The 13,377-nt window shown below is 41.5% G+C and overlaps 1 protein-coding gene across 2 annotated transcripts in view; it reads left to right on the top strand.

The window, feature by feature from the left end:
- Positions 1–13,377, top strand: part of slc6a9 (solute carrier family 6 member 9) — a 97,379-nt gene that overhangs the window by 23,883 nt on the left and 60,119 nt on the right. The window lies entirely within an intron of this gene.

Below are 13,377 nucleotides of genomic sequence, written 5' to 3'. Positions count from 1 at the left end.
TTCAACAGCCGTTTTTCTTAAACTTTTTCTTTTCACTTCTGGCTGTTGCTAAATACTGTGTTCATTCTTGTCTTTTTTTTTTTTTTGAGTAAAGCACTCAAAATACTATATTTGGAGCACAAACTACTCATGTTCCAATCAAGTTTCTGTGGCACAGATTTCGATTTGAGTTTTTTTTTAATGCTGAATATCTGCCACGGGTGTTGTGGTGCATATATCCACCTCTGGGCAACTGGATTTATCTTATACTTATAATAACCACCGATATATATCTGCACATCTTCGCTGCAGTCAATCACGTTACAGTCTCTCAGGTAATCTATGGTGTTTACTGTGCACAGAGATTTATGTTGCCTGAGAGGAGGCTTTAAGATGATGGGAATCTGTTCTATTATTGATTAATCTGTCAGTTATTTCTCAGATTAGTGTTGTCTGTGAATTGTGCTATAATAGAGAAAACGTCCATCACAGTTTTCCCAAACCCAATGTTGATGCTATGAAATATCTTTTTCGGTCCACGCCTCAGGCTAAAATCCCCAAATATTAAGGTTGCACAGGTTTAAGACAGAACAGCAGCACTTTGAGAAACGTCAACAACCAAAATAGCTTCTAATTCTTTTGTTGTTGAGAGAATAATGTTGACAAGTAGGTGCACTTTAGTGCTTGTATGATTCTGCCACTTCATGTGTGTTTGTGTTTTGACACGATGGACTGTATGTGATGTAGACAAAAGTACAGTGGGTGGCAACTTCATTTAGAGTTTCAACTGTAATTGGAACTAGTCTGAACACATAGTATGTGTGAGTGAGCTAAAAAATATTGTAGCAATGCTACTTAACAAGAACTCATGCCAAAGATATGTCCTCTACATATAGAAATGTAAAACGCTGGCATTTTATAGGGAGTCATTAAGTCGTCATACAACGGAAGGTATGTCACTTTGTTATCACATGGGAATGTGGTTTAGTAAGGCAGTGTCTACCAACTGCACGGTGCAACTTTATGTACGACTGCGTGTGTGTGTGTGTCTGTGTGTGTGTTCTGACCTCGGGGAGGTTGTGGCTGTGGGCTCCACTATTTCTTTCCATTTAATTTCCACTTCACAGCCTGCAGCACACATTAGCCACACAACCCCTGGGAAATGACGTGCGTACAAGCACACACAAACACGCACATTTTCTCTCACATCCCTACACAAACACACACACAAAGGAACACAATGGATGGCACACTTCTACACCAAGTCCACCCTTTAGAATACGTTATAGACGTATTTTAAATGCTACACGGGTTCTCATAGATGCGTAATCCCCATGCTGCCACCATCGCCACCAATACACCACCATACACACAAACACACACATATACACACTCTAATGGCACTGACACACAATACAAAAGAGATAGATTCTTGTCTTCTCCTACATCGTGATCAGTGCAGCCCAACTTGTAGTTTATTGGCTTATTTCAGACTCACTAGGCATGTGTGGAGCCCTTTTCATTTCTCATTTTTCCTACGTCAGTTTATTTGCAGTCACGCTCCATGTGCAGTGCTGTAAACTGCCATTTTTATTTATTTATTTATTTCAAATTTGTGCCCTCTGGAGCTGCATATTGTCAGAAAAGTGTTAGCAACATGCGTCATATATTTTGACTTTTTATAGGTGATACTAGACAGTTTCTCCCTCGCGCTCTCTGTTTCTGTACTTATGTAAGGAACATACTGAGTTGCCAGTCAGCTAGTTTAGTTAACAGCAGTGCTCAGCAACCGTGTTGACTGCCTGTGGGGCGAGAGGCCAACAAACAGATGTGGACCAAGAGAGAGAGGGAAAGACAGAGCTCTGAGGGCAGGTGGGGGGAAGAAGAAGTCAGACATGATTTCTCTTTCAGATTTCACTCCACCTTTCCCCCCTTTCAACTGACCAGCTGAATGAGAAGAACAAAAAACTAAAAATACAAGCATCCGTACAGGCCATAGGCAGCGCCCAACATCAGCTTAACGGCAGCCACTGTGGCGAACGTACAATTGAGAGACAAGCGGCCACAAATGCCAAACACGTCCACTGCTGGGCACTCTTGAAAAGGTAACCCACCACCAACCAACCTCCTGTGTATGTTCACACACACACACACATAGCAGAGAGAACCAAAAAAAGGGACTCCATTGTGTTTCAGACCTTTAGATTTCATTTGGAAAAACCACTCAGGCTGAAAATTTCGTTTTCTGATTTTCTTCCTCTCCCCTTCTTTTTCTGGTTTAATGGGTCTCCCTCCCTCCGACTCCACAAGTGAGAAAAAGGGGACTTCACACTCTTCCTCTCTTGTCCTCTGAAGTCGGTGAAATTATGGACAGGGCTCTGACATTGTGTCTACACAACGGGACTCCTAAATCTCCCCCAGTTTCTTTTAGTATTATTATCATTTTCAACGGTTTCCAACTGAACTCTTTTCAAAGGCCTTTTCAGAACCATATTTAGGTAATTTGTTGCGCTTGAACCCAACCTGCTCCCTGGCTCTGACTGTGTATGTGAGTGTTGAATGGCAGCTATAAGCCTGGGACGAGGAGGGGTCTGCTGTTCTCAGGGCCAGACAGGCCTCTCCTGCCTGGTTACACACCTCCCCTGTGTTATTTATCACTTTTCCTCCTCTCTCTGATTTCTCCTCTTTAGCCCCTTTCAAATATGGTATTTGTAACATCATTGAGGACGTCTGTCTGATTAAAAACAAATAGCTATTTAACTTTTTGAATTATTACGGAAAAGTTCCATGTTGATTCTGGTAGCAGATCCAGGTGCAGCTCTGCTGGAGAACAGCTGTTTTTTTTTTGCAAAATAATGTCATCAAGAAAAAAGAGCGAACACAGATGGGCTTAGTGATGATGTACTTTAAGATGTCCACTGTTTAAGCTCACAGCTTGACTGACCATCTCCACTACTAGAGTGGCCTCACAACACAAAATTCCACTAGTTTGTAGTAGGATTCAGCATTCCAGATACACTTTATTAAGATTAAAATTCTGCTGTGTTATTGTTACACTGTGCAACAGCGCTCACACGGCTAAGAAGTTAAGGTTGGATTTTGTGCTTTTGATTTTTTTAAAAAGTAATTTGCTATTTTTTTAAGCACTTAATGAGACAACATTTTGACAGTTGTTTTTTGGAATGCATTGGCAAACAGTTTCTACACATCCGTACACCAACACCACCATCATTTAGAGTCTTATCTCTATGAATGTGAGTCTGATGTCGCCTATTTTCTGGATCATTAGCTGCTAGATGCTCCATAGGTTCATAAAGAGCAGTGAGTTTAAACAGAAACCAGTGTTGTGGATCATGAAGCGAAGAGCTGAAAGACACAATATGTTCTATGAAACAGATGGCATTAAAAGGGAATTTTAACTTGTAATAATTGGTTTTAATAGCTCCTATTTCAGCACTAATTTGGATCACAGCAATTTGCATTCAGTAGTTGGTGAGTGCATTGTATTTGGATTGCCAGAACTTTGTCATGACATGCGTCTGAATAAGGCTTTTGCTTTTATACAACACGTTTCAACTCAAACAAGAGAGAAAAAGTCACCCATAAGTCACAGTTTAAGAAAGAGAAAAGACAATACCCTAATTCTTTTTGTAGATGTTCAAGTGTATGAATATTTCTGATGTTTTTATTTTTATTTTGTGTTTCAGTGAACTTTACAGATTCATATAGTGTTTAGTTGCTGTTTAACGTATGTAGGCAGACATGTAAGCACCTAAAGTAGTCTTTAGGCTTCTGATTATACAATAACCCTAAAGGTACACTCTATATTTGCATCTAAAGTGGATCTTAACACGTACATATACATGTAGCAGCAGCTCCTCCAACAGTCTTTTGGCTCTTTAATCAATGAAGACATATTTCATATCTCTTTCTGCCTGTTTATCGCTCTTCCTCTCTCTCTTGTCACATTTTAAGCGCGACGCTGACTTCTGCCACGTGAGGCCAACTTCACTCACATGTTCCTCACTTTCATCCCCAGCAATGGTCCCATATGTTTGTCAAAATGTGTATGTTGTGTGCTTTTTCCGGCCCGATTTGTTCCCATGCCTTCTCTCCAATGAGCCCCACTCTCCCCGGGGGTCCGAGCTGAAGCCTCACGCTATTTATACAGACCGAACAGCTGGGGCCCTCCCAGCCAAAGCAGTGAGGGATGAGGGGTCGGGGGATGGGTGGAGAAATTATCATGGAAACTTCAGGTTAAACCAAGCATTGGAAATGTCTCTCTGTACCCTCTGTTTTACTCTCTTGTCTTCTTCTTCATCATTTCTCCTTCTCCCCTGGGTGCCCAGAGTGGACAGGCCAGGTTGTGTCTAGTTCAGGTCAGCTGGGCCGCCGGACAAACATCACTCACTCGTTTGAATGTTGTTCATCGTCCCATTTTCCATCTCCCTTCAATGTCTCCTTTATGTCTCAGTGTTTCGCGTCTGTGTTTTATTTGCTCCACAGCTGATCTTTTCCCCTGTTTCTTCCTCTCTGAAACACATTTTCGGTCCCCACTTCCAATTAAAGAGCTCGCTGTTTTGAACTGTATAAAAAAGGTTGATTTTCCCTCCAACTGTGCCTTCAGCACATTTTATCCTTTTGTTGTGCGGACAAAGCCGAACTGCTGTTGCAAAACTGATCTTTTTGTATCTCTTTCCTTTTCTCCTGCTCTGCGACTCCTGCGGTGCTTGTCCCATTGTGAACCTCAACCCTGTGAAGTTTCTCTCCTCAGTGCTCATCCCATCACTGATTTCATCCCATCTTCTTTCACCACCGCTCTGCCATCCACTTCCTCAGTTTTTTCTGCACACGAACCGCTCAGGAGGGAAGAGAACGTCGGGCTTATCGACGCTTCCCTCAGTTCAAGGCCTCTTTCACAGTCAGATATCCCATCACAGGCATGCTGAGCTAACGAGAGGTGAAGAGATATTAACCTAATTGCTATAAGGGACAGATATATAGATCTGGGAGGATGTAATAAGCCCAGACACGACTGCCGGCTCCCTGTGAGATTAGCTGTTCAGCATGAAAGCAGGTTGATCTGTGGATATTAAAGGACAAGACGTCATGCTGTGAGGCTGGCTTTTATTGTTTTTTTTGTTTTTTTTAGAGGACATGTTTGCTCTCTTATATAAAGCCCAAATTACCAGAAGTACACACTTACAATAAGTTTTTAAAGACTCCTTTATGGTAAAATATAGCGTTGTAGTCTTACAAATCACTAGAGTATAAATAGAAACTCAAACATCTTGGTGCGTTATTATCCACTTAAGTTTCTTTTTTACGAACAGGTTTTATTTTTTTTTAATATAAAGGTCTGTACGATTGTTCCACAAATGCTCTCCATCACACCTTTTATACAAGCTTTACTCACCAAATGTCTTCCTCTACCTTGCCTTCATCAGGCTGCACCTCACTGTGTGTGCTTTCTAAAGGTTAGAAACCACATTAATTTACAAACTATATCAAGTAGGCCTGGGTGATATACCTGAAAATGTGCCATTAAAAATGTTTAATTTCAGTTACTATTGATGATTGTTAATGACCTATTGTAAAGACCAGGAAACTATTTTGAATATATCCACCTTACTTTGAGGCACACAGGCAATAATTTCACTGTTGACAGTATTCAAAAACACACAGAACCTAGTAAATGTACTTAAATATGGATAGAGTAATGGCCTCGTCATAATACACATTAAATAAAAATGCAGGTAAAATTAGTTTTGAGGTGAAATGATCTGAAATATGAAATAAATGAACAAATAATAAAGAATTTCTTGAACTTAGCAAGTAAAACAATACAAAATATGTGCAATGTAAAAGTGATTTGTAATTATTGGACACCTGGAGATGAACAGAAGGTAATTAAATGCTGCACCATACTAAGGTTGAACTGTTGAGTGGCTGGCTAGCATTAGGCGTCACATGGCAGTAAACTACGACCCAACTCAGCATCAGATGTAGTCTGTGGATGCAGATGAGGTTGACAAGAGGTGGACTAATGTGGCTAGGAATTCATTATCATTTGTTTTCATTCCAGTTAAGCAGTATTTTAATATTGCATGTTCTATTGATCTATTTTCTTATTGCTATTGATGAAGTATCGGTCACGGAACGTGTGTTTGCCTGACCTCGGTTTTGGAGTTTGCTCTTTCTGCCTCGTTCTTTTCTTTTGTATGTCAGCAGTGGTCGTATCTGTGCGTTTGTGCTCACTCCAAAGTGGATTGTAAGTTGTGCAAGCGACTTGTTTATTCAACCATTGCAATAGTAAAAAATGGTTTGGAGTATTTTCCAGAAAAACATCTTCAAGATTGAAAATATTTACCAGATGATTGCAGGCTTGATCTTTTTTTCCGGGACACAAAACCACTCTAAAAGTTGACTCACTGACTGCAATCTGAAAATGAATAAAAACTGCACAAATGAATAGCAAGTCAGATAGACCCCCTACGAGTTTGATGAAAGGCAAGACAAGCCTGCGAGGGCCTTATATAGTTTTGTAACATATTGCTGCATATTAATTGTGTTTATTGTCCTTTAGAGTCACAAAGCTTTCTCAACCCATGAAAGAAAGGCACAGGAGAGATAAATCGGTCGTGATTATGCGGTGATATTTGAGTTTATTTGTCAATGCGGATAAGAGTGCTTTGAAAAAGGAGAGAAAAACTTGAGAGAGGAGATGAAATGGAAAGAATTCAAATGAAAGGAGATTATTTTCTTCTTCAGACTTGTGTTTTCATGTGTGAGTGGTGCCTCTTTCTGTAACCTTTTTCTTACTTTCCTCTGCCACCCGTCCAAACCTTAACCTGCTGTAGATTTCACAGTGTTTCATGTGTCATCTGCTGCCAAAACACCTTTCTGCCTCTGTCAGACTGAAGTTCGAAAGACTGCAGTGGTTTTACCTTTAGACTCTCTAAGCTGCTCCACCATACAAACATTCCAATATTTAATCCTGGACTTAAATCTGTATACTTTCCAGACTAATCATAACTGTTGCCTAAACAGAAGTGGGATTTGACAGTTTATTATTGAATCTGAAGTCAGTTTCACATCTTTCTGATTATTTTTTTTGACAGAAACACTACAACCTACAAATGAGGTAAGCATCAGAAGATGTCGATTGATTTTTAACAACTATTTTTGTATTCTAATTCTTCCAAATAATGGAGGTCCTGATGCACAGCCATGAGATTAATGGTTCCACTTGTTCAGCAAGTCTAACTAAGTACTTCTCTGTATTTAATTTGCCACCATGAGCTGCTGACAGAACGGCCACTCAGCTGAATTAGAAAAACACAGTTCACTGGTGGTTGTAGAGTAATAGTGCACTTGAAACACAAGATACAGCTATTATATTACTAATAGTTATCTTCTGACAGTAATAAGTGTCATTATTACCAACGCAAGCTACAAGCTGAAAGTCTAGTAGTACAGGGTGGGGAAGCAAAAATGTCCTATTGACAAATTTGAATGTCCTGCCCAAACGTTGTGGGTAATCAAAACAAAATCAAAATCAAAATCAAAGTTCCTTACCTTTAACCAATCTTTTTAGTATTTGTCAGACCTTGGTGCATTGTGAAGTGAGCAAGCAACAAGCAAAACGCAACAGGGTTTGTGATCTCCTGGATGCCCAAATCCCTCAGAAGGACATTTCCAAGATTGTTGGCATCAGTGAGAGGACCATTCGCCGCATCCAGCATGCCAGACAATCCAGTTTGGGAACCAAGAGATCTCCAGATGGTCCTGGGAGTCTTGGGCTCAGATGGCAATAAGATGCCCCCCTACTTCTTCAAGCCAGATCAGAAAATTGTGGCTGATGTGTACTACAAAGTTCTGAGATACACCGTTTTGCCCTGGCTGAAGGCCACCTACCCTGACAACAGCTATGTGTGGCAGCAAGATGGGGCTTCTGCTCTCACATCAATCAAGGTTCAGAAGTTCTGAGTAGAATATGGCGAACTTCTGGCCCAAAGGCATTTGGCCCCCGAGCTCACCTGATCTAAACCCCCTGGATTTTTTCTGATGGGGCACCATTGATTTGAGGACTAATGCCACCCCTCATGCCAATATGGATTTACTTAAGGCTGCATTCTCCAGAGAATGGGAGGCCTACCCCAAGGAGGATATCAGGAGGGCCTGTGCCTCTTTCAGAGGCTGTATCGAGGCCTTCATCATGGCTGATGGAGGACAGATTGAATAAACATGTTCTGAAAGCTTTAAATTTGTGTTCTTCAAGAAATCAGTTAAAAATTCCAAAGAATAAAAAAGTTATACCCATTTATAGTTGTTTTTACATGACAGGACATTTTTGCTTCCCCACCCTGTATTACCTGAAATCTATATTTGCTTAAGTAATTATTAAGGAGTGATAGAATGCCCAATAGGAAGGTGAAATCTGCAGGTTTTTCAAAACTGAACTAATTTTGAATGGAATCAGCAATCAGCAAAACCTAATCCTGACTGTGTGACACCTGACCAAACCAACACACCTCCAACATTAAGATAAACAACACCTTTTACCTCCCAATAGTGTCCTGTGGACAGCGATGGGCAGCTGAGGGCTTGGCATGTGCAAAACAATTTGCAGGAGAAGTGCCATTGGCCCAAAATATATTAATCCAGCACAGTTTTATAAATCACACTGAAAAACATACTTGTTTTCAGCCATGATACAGTTTAGACATAGTTTGATCTTACAGTGTTATGTGTGTAATTTGCTCGCCTTCTTTGCTCTATGTAGCGCGATATAGAGACAGACTCAAGACATAACTGTTATTTGTCTGTCAGTGGTGGTAAAACAATTACACACAGATATGTCTTCAGGCCAAAGGTATTACCTCCGCTGATCCACAATAAATCAGACTAGAAGAGCACTTCTGCTGAGGTCAATGGACCACTGTCATATCATATGTGATTTGCAACCCAAACTAAATCTGCACCAAAATTGAATGAAGTCATCCGTTACCAATGACCCACTTCTCCATCCCATTTCATATAAATCTGCTTGGTAGCTTTTCTGCAATCCTGCTCAACGTGAACCAGACAAACCAACAAACAGTAATGAAGAGATAACCTCCTTAGCTGAGGTTGTGTGCGAAAATTAATGAGACGTGTCCCTAACTAGTTACAACTTTAATTCAGCTAACAAATTAGTATACATACATTTGTGCTGTGTTCAGCCATTCTGGCATTTCCAAAATTTCTCTCATCTATTTAATTTCCTAAAAGTCCAAACTGCCTTTTAATCATAGCTGAAGAGCTTAAAATCTGACTGCAACCAAACTTTATTACCTGTGAAATTTATAAGTGTATTTAATAGGCCTTGGAGGGAAATCCAGCAAAGAGATCCAGGTTACATTAATCTTCAAATTACCAGGTATTTGTTACGGTCTTCAGTGAGAATATTGGTGTGTCAGAGTTAAACCGAAAGTGGAAAAGGAAGTCTCCCTGGCCTTATTTTTCCTTTTATTTCTATCTCTTCCTTTTAAGTCAGTCAGCTTGTGTTGTTTGTCTTGTATGTTTAGTAACAGAGTTTGGATCAATGTCTGCATTTGGCCTTTGGCTTACCTGTAATACATGTTGGCATGTGTTTGGAAGTGAACAGGAAAGCCTTGAGGAAAGAGGAGATCCATTCTGACCTTATCAGCATTCTGCTCTCTGCCCTCCTCGCTGTTTGTCTTTTTTTGTTCTCATTCATTGATTTTTTTTTTTCCTTGTTTACATGTGGAAGCTACTTGCAACCACACTTGTGGTTTCTGGTCACACCTTTCTGCAGTTGGTTAATGTACTATTTGATGGACGGGACAGGTTTCAAACAAAAAATGACAAAAATTGATAGGCAGCTGCTCTAGTTTTGGATTTAAACGTGATGCTATTGCCTCTCCTCTGTGTGACTGCCGCTATTTCTCAGCATGAAGCCAGTTTATAGTCTTCTACCATCAATAGGGCTTCAGGACCTTTGAATATGCAGTGAAAAAGCTCCCTGCGTACATTGTTATTCTCTCTCAGGAGTTTTGCAGTTGTGGTGGGCACACATGAAAAGAAATAGGAGAGAATTTTAACAAGTTGGTGTTATTGTCAGCAGCAGCATCTGTGCTTCTCTAATTAGAGTTAAATGACCAAACATAATGGAACAATTAGTTAATGAAACAAGTCCCCCCCCCCCCCCCCCCCTCCTCAAAAAGCCAGCTGCAGCCACAACAAGCAATTATTTTAGGATCTGTTTGTCCTCCACAAATTCATACTGAGTTTTCAGTGATTACCCCAACTCTTGCTGCCTGCATGATTAAAGCGCAGTTAAGTGTGTGTGTAGGTGGGTGCACTTGTTAAGCCTTTCATTAGGTTTGACCTAATCTGAGGCCAACACACCCTCCCGAGGCAATGCTAGTAAGAAGTGGCTGGATCCCTGTGGAGGAACTAATGAGCTACCATAGTTTACTTCTGAAATGTGCACACACACATAAGTCTGTATTGTTATAATACTGTGCGCTAGTGCCTTGAAGAAGCGAGGATGAGCTTCAATGATCTGGCATTGCACAAACGTTAAGATTTAGAATACATTTAGTCTCAGGAATAATGAAACACTGGAACTCACACGGATGTGCTACCCGCAAGTCTGACAGCCTCTTATAGAAATGTATGTGTATGACTTATTAACGGCGCACAAACAGACTCATGTACACATCCACAGGGAGAAGCCTGGCACAAACACAGAAAAAAAGAAAACGTTTCAACTTTCTGTTGTGGGAGAAAAAGAGCCATTGCAGTAATTAACACCAGAATTAATCATCTTAACGTTTCTCTTTTTGCTTTTTGGGAACAGTGTATTGAGCAAGTTTCCAAGACTACTGAGCCTTTCACCAACTTAGCTGGTGTTGTCTTCACTCTCATCAGCATCAGAATCTTGTTAGAGGAAACACAAGCTGCCCAAGCTGAACAATCGCAGCTCTTGGGATGTTATGTAATATTTCTGTAGCCGATTTAGCCCCTCCGACCTGTAGTAACACTTTTGATGAGTTTCGTGCGTTTGTATCTAGTGTTGAGGGAAAGTCTTGCTGACACTACAAGCAGCTTTTCATTAGGAGGTACAACAGTCAAATTAGCAATCTACAAGCGAATAAAAGGGAGAAACGTGAGAAGAGTAAAGAGTAGATTAGCACATCAAAGCTATGTCTCAACGAAAGAACAGTCTACAAACACAATTTTTTAATCATAATGAAAGTCAGGTTTTGATTTTGTTAACATGTCACTATGGTGTTTTTCACATGCATCATGAACAAAATAAGGATTCAACACCACGACTGAGCATTGCCACCTTGAAATGCAACAATGACAGGCTCAAAAACAGACTTAAACTTAAGGCTTTCATATGTAGAAAATTGCACAAACCAATTGGAATTGCAGCAGATAGTTTCAGTCTCACCAGAACTGTTGATGAACTTCTAAATATGTAACTTTGCGACATAGAGCTGAGTTTTTAGGAGTTAAATCAATGACCAAAGGGGGACTTTCACTACATTATTACTTTCTGGCTTTAGTGTTTGACTGGTTGGCTTCCAACAAGCACCAAACTCCCACCCAGCTGACCAGTTTCCCAGTGTCAGATGTGTCCTCGGGACAACCAGACCGACCTCCTTTTCTGTTCCATACCTTCAAACCAATGTGCTTACCTTGCATCTCTCCTGGATCAGAAGATATGGAGGTGTGCAGGTGTAGAGTCTGAGCAGATGCTGAAGCAGCAGAACATTGCTTCCAATTAGAGAGAATAAAATGTAGATATGTGACGTTTGCTCGAGCTACCACTCTGTTTAGTGGTGAAAAAAAATGGCTTGGTACTGTGAAAATAGAATTTTCTACAAATCTCCGAAATTCTGAGCATGTCTAAATAGTAATATTGTCAATAAAACATGAGATATCTCTTAACAAAAATTATGAATGCAATGGCAAAAATGCAGTAGCACCCCTCAAACAATAATTAGTCTGTTCCAAATGTGTCAACATGTGCAGCTTTTTGTTGGGAGCACTTGTTTTCATTGCTCTTCGTACTTCCTCTCAGCACACTGAATAGGGCGGGTATATGCTAATGATTCTTTTATTGCGTCCCCTGTGAGATTCTAATGCTCTGAATTGATAGACAAATGAATAGCATCCTGTCTACGTTGCTCGTCTCGTGTTAAACATAACTGGAGGGCCTCCATTTAAGCGGCAGCGGCTATTGTCCTCGGCTATCAAACATCCATTAGGCTGGGCGCCAATTGCCTGTCAACTTTTGACATTATTTGCACCACATCCAGTTAGACAACCAACACTGAGTGACGGGTTGAAAGACGGCGCCTAGTCCTGCCGCATGAGTGATGTTTTTGTTGATCCCTCCATCACGCCCCTTTTTTGCAATGGACTTTTACCTTTTTTATATCTTTTCCTGGACATCCTTGCTTCCTCCTTGCCTCTTTTTGTTAAGGGGTAACCATTAGCCATATGGTGGGCAAACAGACACAAACAATGTGTGCATCAAAACAGAGGCTCAGGAGGGAAGCGCTTGAATTTGAAAGGGTGTAACTCTGCGGACACATTGCGGACGAGACGAAAGGAGGAGGTCTTTGGCTCCGCCGGCCTCTCGGTGTGACGTGGCGGGAGGCGACGACGGCGGCGGTGGTGGTGGGGTGGCATTGGCAGTGTCAGGGTGTAGAGACGGACGAGGATTTGGAAGAGTCAAGTACTGCTGAAAGGGAAGTTGTTGGTGGTCTGTAGAGTTGCAGCAGCTGCCCCTGAAAACAAATGGAAGAAATAAGAGAGACAGAGGGAAAGGGGGGCGGGGGAGTCCGGTGGAAGCCTCCTCACTTGTGGGCTCTCACTTTTCGTTTCTTTTTTTTTGTCTCCTTGCTTTAATCTGTTGGGAGAAAGAGTGAGGGAGGAGAGAGAGAGAGAGCTTGGCCGAAGCCCATGGGTCCTCCAGACCCCCCCCCCCCACTTTACTCCGGCCAGCTTAACTAGAAGTTCAACACCCCCCTGTCCCCTCCACCATCACCACCACCACGGGTCCTCCTCTCTCCCGCTTACTTGCTCTGTATTCAGCCTAGGTGCTGGAGTGACAACGAGCCATTCATTGTGGAGGTAGAGGAAAAAGACTGTGGATCTCTCCTGTGTCTTTTTTTTGGGGGGGCGAGGTGGTGGGAGTTGGGGAGTGGAGGGGAAGAGGGGGGTAAGGAGGGCGGATGGAGAAGGAGGGGAGGTAGCATATTCCTGAAATGGTGAAATACGACAGAAAAAGGGGGCAGAAGGAGAAAGTAAAAGAGTGAGAGGAGAAAGGGAGGGAGGGGTGAGTAAAAAAAGTAAGAGCGCAAAAAAGGAGGG

The sequence above is a fragment of the Acanthochromis polyacanthus genome, chromosome 9, assembly GCF_021347895.1.
Source record: "Acanthochromis polyacanthus isolate Apoly-LR-REF ecotype Palm Island chromosome 9, KAUST_Apoly_ChrSc, whole genome shotgun sequence".
Classification (NCBI taxonomy): Eukaryota; Metazoa; Chordata; class Actinopteri; family Pomacentridae; genus Acanthochromis; species Acanthochromis polyacanthus.
This window is presented reverse-complemented; position numbering and strand designations above follow the sequence as displayed.